Here is a 15,113-nt window from a genome sequence, read left to right on the forward strand (position 1 = left end):
TCCTATATGTAATTATATTAAGTGTTTATTTGAGGTGATTGTTGAATAAATGTTTTATACAAGTTTTAAACTGTATATGTATTTTATCTACAAAATATGTTGGGTAGAACATGGGTAGATGAAATAGTTGATGTGTGTTAACATGGTGAGAGGCCTCGATGTTGTTGTTGTTGTTGTAGTAGTCATCTAGCGGAGTATAGATGACGACCACAGACCTTTCTAAACAGTCCAGTGGAACACCAGTAGGTTCGCAACTTGTAGGTGTTGATGAATTAAATGTTCATTGGCGTACTCCATCCCCCTCATGGTTGCCTTTAGGACATGTATGGCTTAGGAAACCCCTTAGCAGTAGTGTCCATCCCGATGATATTCCTTAGGCTAGGTCCCTTATGATAGGTGTTTAGGGACGTAAAGTGAGGACAACGGGAATGGGTAATCAGGGTTATTGTTGATTGGTGAACTTAATAAGTATATTATTATTGTGGGTTGAAAACCCTATATGCTCACCAGGCTCCCAAGCCTGACCCACTCAGTTTTTATGATTACAGGTAGTGGACCCCGAGCATAGTCGGAAGATGATGAGAGATTTTTGATTATAGGCCAGTAGTTGTAAATAACTGTTGAAAGGCTTATAATGTCTTGTTTATGCTTTTGATCTGTATCGGAACATGACATCTCGCGGTTTTGATATGAAATGAAAGTATACATTTCTTAAGGAAAGATTTTGATAAACTTTTATCATGTATTATTTTGGGGACCAATTCCACAACATCTTTTAAAAAGATTTCTTTGATTTTATTTTAAAAAGCATGAATTAAATCGGTCTTTTCTGGCCGAGAAATTAGGGGATGTCACAGTTGGTATCAGAGCAAAAGTTTAAGCGAACTAAGAAATTGTAGAATTTCTAGACTTAAACTTAGAATGCTAAGTGATGATTGTGAGATGAGTGTCTACCATATTTTAGACACGAGCACTAGTTTGTTTTAGGAAAGGTGCCTAAAATGCCCTTATGTGCTAAATGCTATGTGTTTGCCATGTGTGCCATTATTTGTTCAGATCTATGGTCTGTTGTCGACCGGATCAGGAAACCTTATGTGTGTAGGATTCTAAGCGTATGATTACGAGATTAGAACTAACATGTAAACGTTTCGGAGTGATAAGGGAATTGACATGTCAAACAAGGATAAAGACCTAAATTCACCTTATTCGCTATATAGATTGTGATGGCAAGAACTCAAAGTGGAGCGGGAAATGCAAATAGAAACTAACAACCTCAACCTCAAGTGGTGGAACAGGTGCCGATAGTAGGAGTTGCACCCGAACCCATCACCATGGCTAGAGTACGAACTATGATTCAGACCATGTTGGCTGAACAAAGGGAGGAATTGAGGCAAATGTTGCTAAACGATATGGATGAACCTTCATTTCCTATTGAACAACGTGAACTAAATGACGATCGATCCGAAGAAGGGAACAACAGTAGATCGATTGCTCATAGTGAACCGCTTGTGGTTGGGAGAAATAACCACGAGGGTAGAATGGAGAGAAATGGGTGCAAGTATAAGGATTTTATGACTTTCAAGCCATCGACCTTCACTGGGACACAACCTATGTTGCCCCCTTTGCGTGATTGGAAGAGATCTGACCTGGGACGCAACCTATGCATCTCTATTTCTATGCATCTCTCTATCTATCTATGTCAGTCATATCTTGTCCCCTCTGCGTGATTGGAAGAGATCTGACATGGGACACAACATATGCACCTTTCTATCTCTCTATCCCTCTATCTATGTTAGTCATATGTTGTCCCTCTGTGTGATTGGAAGAGATCCGACCTGGGATACAACATATGCATCTTTATATCCATCTTCTCTCTCAAATAACTGAACACTTACCTAAAGTAAAGAGCTCTTTAGAATTCGTTGATTGCTAGGGTATGTCGTGAAGTGGGGAACACATTCTAGTGCGCTTAAAATTGAATCGGTTCATGAATAAAAGTTGACCGTAGATCTCGCTGCTGAATTTAAGTGGACAACAATATCCTTGGTTGTCATCAGCAAAATGGTCTATTTAGGAATATAATCGCAATGTCTTGTCACTTATAATCTGTTTCAACTTGCAAATATTCTTTGTGTTTAAGTGGATCACAATATTATTGATTGACCAGAGTTATCCTTGCATGTGTGTGCTAATAAACGATATTAAATTGCTTGACAACTTTTAATCCCAAAAGTTTTAAATTTAGTTATTAAAATGTGTTTGTTTTATTTTATTGTATTTTGCATTTAATCCGCATTCATTTCAAATTTTAAATTTGAGTTTTATTATATTTCCAAATTTAGGGATTAAAACCGAACAAAAATCATAAAAATAAAAGTCCAAAAATATGTTTATTTCTATTTTTATTTCTTTTACAGAAAAATCAAAACTCCAAAAACATGGTTTTGAGCGTATTTTAATTTTATTTTTATTCTTAGTTGTTCTATTGTGTGCTAAGTTTCTTTTTATTTTTATTTTTATCTTAAAATTTCATTCGTCTTAGAACGCAAATTCAAAAAAAAAACAAGAGACTCAATGAGAGTGTATCAGAATTTACTGAGCAAGGAGAAGAAACTTGGAAAAGAATTGACGGTCATTACACTTCACATTACTTTCACAAGGAATTGAAGGCATGAAAATGTACAAACTGTGAGTTAGGCAATATCTTTCTAAGAATTGTCGTATTTAAGGAATTGAAATTCTGAAAGTATACAGATTGTCAAATTGGTCTTGTCAGTTATCTTTACCTAAGAACTGTTATGGCACCAAGGTGATTCACCCAACCGGGAAATAGATATCGCTGAACATCCCACCCAGGGTCTTGAAAATCTCTTTATCATGCAAAACTGCGGAGACTCAAATGTATTTTCGGATACATTCTTCGCAGGTAAAGAATTAATGGTATTGGCACTAGGGCGATGCACCTCGCAAGGCATGATTATCGTTGAACCTCCTGTCAATGGGCCTTGACCTTGTGTCATGCTAAACTGTGAAAATATGATTTTGGATATTTTTGTCACATGATAGTTTTGTGAGTTATTCTTAATTAACTCTCACTGGCACTAGAATGCTACACTCAGCTGAGATTCAGAAACCATTGAACGTCTCTCCAAGGGCCAAGTTAACTTGTTAACTTGAAAAACTATATTTAGATCTTTGATCGAGGATATGTAGGGGCTATCATCAAAAATAGCCACCAGTAGTTCTTCGATACTCAACAAATCACAATGTGTTCCTCCGTGTTCACACAGTTACTGCGAGTAGTCTCCATCTGAGCCAAGGTTGGGTCTTTTAACAACTATGGTGAGAAGGGTCATTATGAATCTATGATCCATAGGGACTTTTTAGTCATGGTTATTTGTCAAGAAACATATGTGATCGTTAAAGAACATTCATTCGAAGGAACTAGAAGTGAAGATTATTTTCCAAAACACAATCTTTCAACCCCAGAAGCAAGCTGGTGAAGGATTTTTGAAGTTATGTGACGAATTGCATTGAAGCCTCCTCAGTCAATTTGTTGCTATCTATGAACTTGCGGAAGTGATCTAGAAGAATCGATCTCTCTATTATTATCTCTGAAGTTTCTCTAAGCTGAAAGTGCTGATTCACAAGAAGCCTCTTTACCCAATGTGCGTTAAAAGTCAAATTTTAAGGAAGTCCAACTACTAAAGATGAATTTATTCATGTAGAAGATTCATATGTACATCTTGTAGACAACTCGTGAAGAGATCGAGGAAAGATCTGAAAGTCAAGATCAAGGAAGACCGAAGAGAAAAGAAAGCTCTAAACCAAGGGGGAGATTGTTAGGACATAAATTTGTGGTTTATACTTTGCTTTTCAAGGCTTTTATAATTCTCGGCTTTGGACTGTCACACCCCCAAACCATACGACGGAAAAGTCAGGGGGTGGATGACTTCATTTGTAGTATCACAACACATGCATCATAGTAATCAAAGTACAAACAACCATTGCCTTAATATATATAAGTTTTTACATGTGTCCACTAAATGTATATCAACACCAAGATAGTTTATACAAAAGAAGAAGATATGACTCAAAAATAACTCCATCTTCTCAAAAGCTCGAGGAGTACCTGTCTACTGATTCCCTGAGAATACAAGTAATTTGAAAAGAGAGTATCAACATAATGTTGAGTGAGTGCATGAGTATTTATGTTTGAAAGTACGTTTTCTGTTTCTTGAATATATAAACTGTTCCAGAAAATCCTATATTTTCTGATGTATAAGAAAAGTACTTTTAATCACATAAAAAAGTTCTATTTCCAAACCAATGTTACGTTTTTGTATCCTTTTTGTATAAACTGTAAAAGTGAGTGTGCCTGGCTTTACCAACTGTTATTGAATACTGAGATGTAATATTGTAAACTGTATTTTGGTAAACTGCTACTTTGAAAATGTACTCATGTTTAGTTAATTATACATTAACCTTATTGTTAATATCTTTTTAATAAGTTATTATAACCATATTGAGACTAGATGGCCTGAAAAAACGCTTTGAAGGGGTTAAAAGCTGTTGATAACAACTGTCACTCGTAGGTGTGTATGTCTAGCTGTAGCTAGCAGTCTGAGTGTGGGATTGTCAATCCCAATATAGATCTATACACACTTTTTTCGATCCCCCGACTGGAGATTCTGATTATAATGTCAGGACTTTAACTATGTTGTTTAAATGAATTAAACAACCGGAATCAAATGAATCATAAAAAGCATATCTATGTTACGTGTATAATATAACTGAAAACCCAATCATTCTGAAATAATGATGGATAGAAGGTTTCTGAATTAGTATTCTTAACATGTATTTGAAAGCTGTATACTCTTGATTAGTTTTGTATCAACCCTTGTTCTTGTAAAACAATGTACTCTAGTATACTTGGTTCGTGAATTATGGTTCTATGAATCATAAATTATACCTATTATAATTTATATGTACTTTCTGAGTTGGTATTAACTATCATGAATACAACCCCTTGCTCGACATGTTAGAAAGGGTATTGAAACTAAATGAAATAACCTTTTATATTTATATACATATACAATTATATATATATATATATATATATATATATATATATATATATATATAAGTAAAATTTAAATGACATTCGGACAAATAACCGATACTATAAGCACACATCCAAAAAAGGAAACGAATTCACAGTGAGTTATCAGTCCGAAGCCTTTTAAATCTTATATATATATATATATATATATATATATATATATATATATATATATATATATATATATATATATATATATATATAGAGAGAGAGAGAGAGAGAGAGAGATAAAGCTAGGTTCAAGTATTCTAACAAATTATTGTACATCTATCATATGCTATGAGAATGATAAAGAAAATATGTTCTTTGATAATATAAATACGTTCAATCTTACATAACTCATGTCATTAACACACAATTCTCACTTATTAAATCGTCAATAAGGTTATTATACACTTATTATTATTATTCTCATTTCTGTCAGAATGTTGTCAGAATGTTTTATTGGGTTGTATTCTGTCAGAATGAAAATGAGTGAAAAACGATGTGTGAGAACAAATAATAATAATAATTAACGAGAATGCATGAATATGACGATAATCTTGTAAAGTTGAACGCATTCGCATTGCTAAACAACTTATTTTATTAGTAATTCTCATAGCATACGATAGATGTACAATAATTAATTTGAATAGAACTACCTAAGCCTATATATATATATATATATATATATATATATATATATATATATATATATATATATATATATGAATTTTGTGGAAAAACATAATTTTATAAATCATTTAAAGAATTTAACCTTTTGAAAGACTTTTCGTGACTTGATGTCATTTTAACACAATTTGAAACTTTTTGATTTGATAAAAATGAAATCCATTTTTGGTAAGATATTTTGAAACCATTTCCTTGTAACACAAAATCCTTGTTTTAGACTTGTATCTCCCCCCCCCCTCCCCTAAAACAGTAAAAACTATGAAAATACGGGGGTATGAACTCACCTTTTGGAGGGTGCTTCAAATAATGAATTTATATAGGATGTCTAGACACACGAGTGAAATCCAGTAGTAAAATAAGCCCTATATAGTATTTTGTATAGTATATATGCAACCAATTAGAAAATATAATCATAGGAATGATTGAAAATCGGGGTAATTTGTTAGTATAACTTATAAATTGGAGTGTTAGAAGCTAAAAAGGAAGTTGGTATGTGTTCACAGCCAGGAGAGGGGTGTTCATGGCCCTAGCTTGAAGGGTTCACGGCCCTGAAGGTGTTCACGGCCATAAGTTCTTAAGGAAAGATGAACACTTGTGATCTTAAACAGATTCTAACAAGATTCAAAGGTTTTCAGGTGCTTGTTCTTCGTGTTCTTCGCGTGGTCTTTGTGTTCTTCGTGAAAAATAGATGAAATTAACGGGTTCCAATCTAATCTAAGAAGATTGAAAGATATTATTGAAGTGTTAACAAGATCAATAAATGATACCTATTAGATCTTGTGAAGAACTTGTGATTATTGCTTGAATATGATGAGAATGGATGATTATAACATGTTCTTGAGGAGAGAGGTTGTTCTTCGTGTTCTTGGCTTATGATACTTGAGAGAAAATAGCTTGGAATTGTGTTTGAATGAGTAAAAATTGAGGAAAAATCGGCTGAAATGAATATATATATATATATATATATATATATATATATATATATATATATATATATATATATATATATATATATATATATATATATATATATGCGAGGGTTCACGGTCCATGAACCACGTTTGCGGTCCGAGGTCGGCTAGCGTTTACGGTCCGAACGCGGTTTGCAACCGAGAACGTGCCCCAATGCGAAAAGGATTGGTTTTCGAGGCGAGAAGACCTGATGAGTTTGCGGCCGAGGCCTGATTATGGCCTCGTTCACAGCCCAAGGGTTTGCGGCCCTCGTATGCGGTCTGAATCAAAAAGGAAAGAAGGAAGATTCGAAAGTTTACGGTTTTTAAGCCTTTTCCTTCTAAATTCAATTACAATTATTGTAAGGATTTCTAACAAGCAAAGGTTATTATTATAACCTAAATAAAAACCCAAACGATAAAAATGACCTTAGTTGACCCACATTTGACTTTGGTTGACTAGGGTTGACTGTATAAGATAGAAAAATAACAGGATGTTACATTATCCCCCTGTTAGAGAGAATTTAGTCCCGAAGTTTGGATTAAATAGATATAGAAAGATTAGGGAAAAAGTTTCGGATACTTCTGTTGCATTTGATCCTCCCGCTCCCAAGTGAATTCCGGTCCCTGTTTTGCATTGCAGCGAACTTTCACTATCGGGATACGACTTTGTTTGGTTTCCTTTACTTCCCTGTCTAAGATCTATACGTGTTCTTCCACAAAGTTGAGATTCTCGTTTACCTCGATCTCATCGAGTGGGATAACAAGAGTCTTGTCGGATAAACACATTTTCAAGTTAGGAAGGTAGGATGTATGTTACTTAATTCTTGGGGTAGTCGGAGTTTGTAAGCTATTGGACCAATTCTAGCAAGAATCTCGAATGGTCCTATGTACCTTGGATTCAGCTTACCATGTTTTCCAAAGCATATCATGCCCTTTCGTGGTGAGACCTTCAGTATGATGCGGTTACCAACCTAGAATTCCAAAAGCTTTCTCCTTTTTTCAGGGTAGCTTTTCTGCCTGTCTCTGGAAGCTTTAAGTTGCTCCCGAATTAGTACGATTTTCTACGTAGTTTCACGAATGATTTCCAGACCAGTGAGAGTACTGTCAGGAACTAGACCTCTAGCTAGCTGTGTATCACCCACTTCAGCCCAACATACTGGTGATCTGCACTTGTGGCCATAGAGGGCTTCGAAAGGAGAAACCTTTATGCTAGTGTGATAACTATTTTTGTAAGAGAATTCGACAAGGGGTAAATGAATATCCCATGCCTTTCCAAAGTCTATCACGCAAGCTCGCAACATATCTTCTAGAGTTTGAATCGTCCTCTCAATTTGTCCGTCAGTTTGTGGATGGTAGGTTGTACTCATGTCCATCCTAGTTCCCAGAGAGTTTTGTAAAGACTGCCAGAAACGAGAAGTGAATCTACTATCTCGGTCAGAAATAATAGATACTGGCACACCATACAGTCTCACTATTTCCCTGATGTAAGTTCTTATTAGCTTCTCCGTCTTGTCGTTTTCTTTTATGGGCAAGAAGTGTGCGGATTTGGTCAATCTATCAACGATTACCCAAATAGTATCATAATCACTCGATGCCTTGGGTAACTTAGTTATGGAATCCATCGTAATCCGCTCCCACTTCCATTTAGGGATTTCAGGTTGTTGCAATAAACCTTAAGATTTATGGTACTCTACCTTAACTTTAGCACATGTAAGGCACTTGCCCACAAAGGTAGCGATTCCGGCCTTCATTTTAGGCCACCAGTACAGTTTCTTGAGGTCCAGATACATCTTGTTTGAACCTGGATGAATTGAGTATCAGGTTTTGTGTGCCTCATTAGTAACCATGTCTCTGTAACCACCGAACTTTGGTGTCCAGATCCGGTTCATGAAACAATAGACTCCATTATCCCTGACTTCGAAGTTCTTATCCATTCCTCTCAGGGTTTCACCTGCCACGTTTTCGGGTTTTAAGGCATTGAGTTGAGCCTCTTTGATCTGTGTGGACAGATGTGAATGGATCGTCATGGTCAACGACTTTACTTTGCGTCCCGAGTATTCCTTTCTGCTAAGGGCGTCAGCTACTACATTGGGTTTACCAGGATGATAACGAATCTCGCATTCGTAATCGTTCAGTAGCTCCGCCCAACGTTGTTGTCTCATGTTCAGATCCTTTTGGTCGAAGATATGCTGGAGACTTTTATGGTCCGTGAATACTATGCATTTCGTGCCATATATGTAATGTCTCCATATCTTCAGAGCAAATACCACTGCTCCTAGCTCAAGGTCATGCGTTGTATAGTTGACCTCATGCGTCTTAAGCTGTCTCGAGGCGTAGGATATAAGCTTTCCTCTTTGCATAAGAACACATCCAAGCCCTTGATTAGAAGCATCACAGTAAACTATGAAATCCTCTGTCCCTTTAGGAAGAGACAAGATCGGTGCACTTCACAAAGCTCGTTTCATCGTTTGGAACGCTGTTTCTTGCTTCTCTACCCAACTAAAAGTTACACCCTTTTTGTTTCAGGGTGGTAAGCGGCTTAGCGATTCAGGAGAAATTCTGGATGAATCTGCAATAGTAGCCAACAACACCTAAGAATTGGCGGATTTCTGTAGGTGTTCTGGGTGCTGACCAATTCTTAATTGCCTTGATTTTAGAAGGGTCCACGTGTATTCCCTCCGGACAAACCACGTGACCTAGGAAATCTACCTTTCTGATCCAAAATTCACATTTTGCGAACTTCGCATAGAGTTTCTCTGTTCTAAAAGTTTTCAATACTTGACGAAGATGTTGGCCATACTCCTCTTCACTTCTTGAGTAGATAAGGATGTAGTCAACGAAAACTATGAATAATTTGTCCAGGAATGGACGACACACTCTGTTCATTAAGTCCAAGAACACATCAGGTGCATTCATCAATCCGAAAGGCATCACTACGAACTCGTAATAACCATTACGAGTTCTGAACGCGGTTTTAGGAATGTCCTCCTCCAAAATCTGTAATAGATGATACCCAGATCTCCAGTCTATTTTCGATAAGTAGCTTGCACCTTGAAGTTGGTCGAATAGATCGTCAATTCGAGGCAGAGAATAACGATTCTTGATGGTAAGTTTATTCAGCAAGCGGCAGTCTATGCACATACAGAATGATCCATCCTTCTTCTTCTCGAACAAAACCGGTGCTCCCCAGGGTGAGAAGCTTGGTCTTATGAAACCCTTTCTAAGGAGTTCGTTCAACTGGCTGGATAATTCCTGCATTTCGGAAGGTGCAAGACGACAGGGGGATTTGGCTACGGGGGTAGCTCCAGGGATTAAGTCGATTCTGAATTCGACTTGACGTTTAGGAGGCACTCCTGGAAGATTGTCGGGAAAAATTTTGAGAAAATGGCAGACCCCAGGAATGCTCGCGATGTCTTTCACTTCTTGCTTTTTGTCTACCACATGAGCTAAGAAAGCACAATACTCCTTGCGAAGGTATTTTTGTGCCTTGATACAAGAAATGATCTGAAGGTTCATTTCGGGTTTGTTGCCATAGATGATAAGATTTTTGTTTGTTGGCAAGTTCAATCGAATGGCTCTTTCATAACATAGGATGTCGGCGTGGTTAGAGCACAACCAATCCATACCAATAATGACGTCGAAACTTTTGATAGAGACCGACATAAGGTCTATTGGGAAGGAAAACTTATTCAAGGTACGGATACATCCTATGTATATATCGTTGGCGTATTCGGATTTCCCGTTAGCCATTTCAACTATGAAAGTTTGATTTAGTGGTTGGGAGTTTTGATTTAGCAGGTGTATGAAATTATGGCTCACAAAGCTCCTCTCAGCAACACAATCAAATAGCATGCATGCATAAGTATTTTTGAGAAGAAACGTACCCGTGACCACCGTAGAGTCTGCCACAACTTGTTCGTGACCCATTGCTAGGATCCTCCCAACTCCACCGACATTTCCACCTTACAGATAATTTTGAAATGCCCAACCTCACCGCATCCATAACATGCTTGACCTACTCCAGCGGCAGGTACTTGGTTAATTGGTTGGCGTGGTGATTTACAGAATCGGGCAATATGCCCTTTCCTATTGCAGTTACGACACTGCATTTCCCGGCAATTTCCGTTGTGGTGGTAATTGCACTTGTTACATTTGGGGAGATTACCAGCATAAGGCTTAGTTGGTGCAGGTTAGCAGGAATAGCAGCAGGTACAGTGGCAGCATGAACCGCCACTAATTGTTGCTTCTTTGAGGGTTCCTGAGAAGATTTCCATTTTCTCTTATTCCATCCTTTCTTCTTGCTGTTGTTGTTGTTGCCCTTGGGTTGCTCTGGAGCAGTAACCACTAAGTTTTGACGGGCTCCATGGTTGATAAGGGACTGTGCCAGCTCTTTGGCACAGTCAAAGGTAACAGGCCTAGAAGCAATGACACTTCCCTGAATCTGGGGCGACAGCCCCCAAATGTATCTTTAAATCTTTTTGATCTCCAGAGCAACCATTTCTGGAAATAGGATTGCTAAGTCACATAATCGATTTGTGTAGTTTGTTATGTCTGAACAAACCATACTAAGACTCCACGACTCTTGCTCGAGCTTCTAAATTTCACCCCGCGGGCAGTATTCCCACATCAGCATGGTCATTTCCCAACTTATAGAATTAGCCACAACCAGAGTTGGTGACTTAACATGGTCGTTCCACCATGTTAGAGCTTTATCAGCAATGGTACAAGCAGCGAACTAAACCTTGCTACTTTCCAGACAGGAGCAGATCTTGAAAACTTCTTCTGTTTTCTCGATCTATTGTCTTAGTGCCATCACTCCTCCAGTACCGTTAAAGGTCCTGTTTGGCATTTGAAAAGTCCTTGTAGATGCACTCCCGATGTGCCTGTGACTATCTCCCTGATTGGAAGGGTGTGCGCCACTCCACGATCCACTAGCCAGTGGCGGACACAGAACATTTTCGTAGGGGTGGCACAAAAAAAAAATTCCAAATAAATCTATATTAGTAGTGTCACTCGTGTTTTAAGCTAGTGCACCCAATAGAAAAAACATTAAAAAGACATTAAATTTTTTTACACTACGTGCCAGCGTCGGAGCAGTGGCCCGGGACCCCTGGGGCACCACTAAGGTCCGCCACTGCCACTAGCGACAGTGGTGGTTGTATGCGACATAGCAGCTGCAACGGTTGTTGTGATCGCTGCCTGAAATACGACATCATCAAATTGAGGAGGTGGTGGCGGAGGTGGTGTTGGCGCTTCATTAACATTGATACGCATTGGGTTTCTCCGAGGAGGCATCTTTCACCTTAATAATTATAATATGAAAATATAGTCAGATATCAAGAATGAACATGAATATGATATCTCTGAACCAAAACATATAGTTTAATATGAATCTTGTAACGAATTGGGAATAGAAGTCTACTGCAAGTATAACTTGCAACAGGATAATAGGGAATTGAGTGTTTATTTTTCAAAGAGTATGGAAATGCATGTTGATTACATTGGTATAATGAGTACATAGAGTCTGGAAAACATGACCTTAATGTAGGTCTACATTATACCCCAATACTAGGAAAATTATCGACACCAAACCGACTTACCGAAAATGAAATTTTCGCGGTCGTACTGAAATATATGAAAAATAACGCTATAACATATCCGTAGACTTAACTATAACCAAAAGAGTAAGTAGTAAACGAGTAGAGTATAATCTACTTCCTAGTAGGTCCGGCCGTGGATTATGTAGCTGACTTTCTATTTCATACATACACCTGTCTTGTGCTATTTGTCATTCTCGCAGTTCTCTAACTTCGGCTTGGGATGCCGCTAGTTCTCTCATCAAGAAATTAGTACGATTCCTTGTCGCATTAGGATTGTCTTCTAAGTTACGAATTCGAACGGTGTTGACTCCTGTAGTAGCATCAACCTGCATGACTCGGTCGATAGTAGCCCTTCGTTGTTCATTGTTACGCGCCACACGACGAACTAACACTGGGAGGGATCTGTCTGCTGAGCCTCCTGTGTCCAAATTGAAGAAGCTTCGGTCTCCTTGGTAAGGATGGTTCTGGCCCTTTTTGTTACTCCACCTTTCTAAGTTTATCGCCCACAGAGGCATCGGGCCTTGGAAGTTTTGTTGTGGATTGGGATTCTGGGAAACTTGTGGTGGATTATAGGCTTTTGATTCAGAATTAGTATCTCCAGGAAAAGTTCTGCAAAATCGTCATCTAAGGAAATTTCAGGATTCTCTTCTGGCTCATCGTCGAGCCATCCTCCATTTCCTTAATTGGGAAAGTACAGGTCTCCGGGTAGATGGAATCCAGCCATTGATATCTAAGCGAGAATAGGGATAAGAGATATAGGATATAATCAGTAACGATAGGTTGTAAATACAAGTTTCTACAAGAGAAACTTACAGCTAACAGATAATGAATTCTGTAAGACTTGTTCTAGGTACTACTATAACTACAAAGTGTATACTAATTATATACAACTTGGGTATAATCGACCTTCGACTAAATGATCCTTCTCTAAATCCACAACCAAACAAGGAACAGGAAATGAAGCTAGATCATATATTCTAAGTCTATATAACTTTAATTATATATAACTGTAATATACCCTTAATATTTATATCTCTACCCACGATGGTTCTTTTGTTTTCACATGTTTATTATTAGTATATAGTGCCTAAAATACTCCTATAGTATTTTAACTTTATGTTCTGTTCTAGAGTTCTTTTGTATATGTGTAGTGGGTAAGTTTTAGACATGCCGCAACACTACCATCACTCTCAAACACATGTTGGTCATATCTCAAACAAATATAGTTGTTCAGGCTATATTAATCCCAAATATGTTTACATAACTACCCAAGTTTGACTGTAGTGTCCAATATCAAAATACTTTTAAGTTGTTATGACTGTGACACTATACTTGTAGGTATGAGTGTTAGTATAATTCTTGTAAAAATACTTAAATTTTAAAAGTATACTTGTCGTTAGAGCTCTCAGCCCCAATGTATTTATAGTTTGAATATCTTTTATGGATTGATATACTAAGTTCACTATAAACAATGCTCTGATACCAATCTGCCACATCCCCAAACCAGACGGCGGAAATGTTCGGGGTGGATGACTTCATTATTAGTATCACAACACATGCATCATAGTAATCAAAGTACAAACAACCGTTGCATTAATATGTATAAGTTTTTACATGTATTTAATCAATGTATATCGACACCAAAATAGTTTATACAAAAGAAGAAGACATGACTCAAAAATGGCTCCATCTTCTCAAAAGCTCGGGGAGTACCTATCTACAGATTCCCTGAGAATACAAGTAATTTGAAAAGAGAGTATTAACATAATGTTGAGTGAGTGCATGAGTATTTATGTTTGAAAGTATGTTTTCTATTTCTTGAATATGTAATCTGTTCCAAAAAATCATATATTTTATGTTGTATAAGAAAAGTAGTTTTAATCACATAAAACCGTTCTATTTGCAAACCAGTGTTCTGTTTTTGTATCCTTTTTGTATAAACTGTAAAATTAAGTGTGCCTGGCTTCACCAGCTATTATTGAATAATGAGACGCAATACTGTAAACTATATTTTGGTGAACTAGTACTTTGAAAACGTACGCATGTTGAATTAATTATACACTAACCGTATTGTTAATCTCTTTTTAATGAGTTATTATAACCATACTGAGAGTAGATGGCCTGAAACAATGCTTTGAAGGCGTTAAAAGTTGTTTATACTAAGACTATATATATATATATATATATATATATATATATATATATATATATATATATATATATATATATATATATATATATATATATATATATATATATATATATATATATATATGCTTTTTGGGGAAAAAATAATTTTATAAATCATTTAAAGAGTTTAACCATTTGAAATACTTTTCTTGACTTGATGTCATTTTAACACAATTTGAAACATTTTGATTTTATAAAAATGAAATCCATTTTTGATAAGATATTTTGAAACCATTTGCTTGTAACACAAAATCCTTGTGTTAGACTTGTATCCTGTGACATCCCCAAAATCACGGCCAGAAAAGACCGGTTTCTTTATGCTTTGTTTAAAAATCAGAGTTACATTTTAAATGAAAGTGTTGCGGAATTTGTCCCAAAACAAAAATATGATAAAGATTTATCAAAAGCATTTCCATAGAAATGTATTTCATTAAAAGACTCGGGATGTCATGTTCGTACAGATCAAAAGCATAAACAGTACAATATAAGCCTTACTACATTATTTCATATCTACAGGCCTATATCCGTAATCCCTCGTCCAAAACATCACACCTATGCTCATGCGCCACTACCTGT

This window comes from Lactuca sativa, chromosome 8 (genome assembly GCF_002870075.4).
Source record: "Lactuca sativa cultivar Salinas chromosome 8, Lsat_Salinas_v11, whole genome shotgun sequence".
In the NCBI taxonomy this organism is placed as follows: domain Eukaryota; kingdom Viridiplantae; phylum Streptophyta; class Magnoliopsida; order Asterales; family Asteraceae; genus Lactuca; species Lactuca sativa.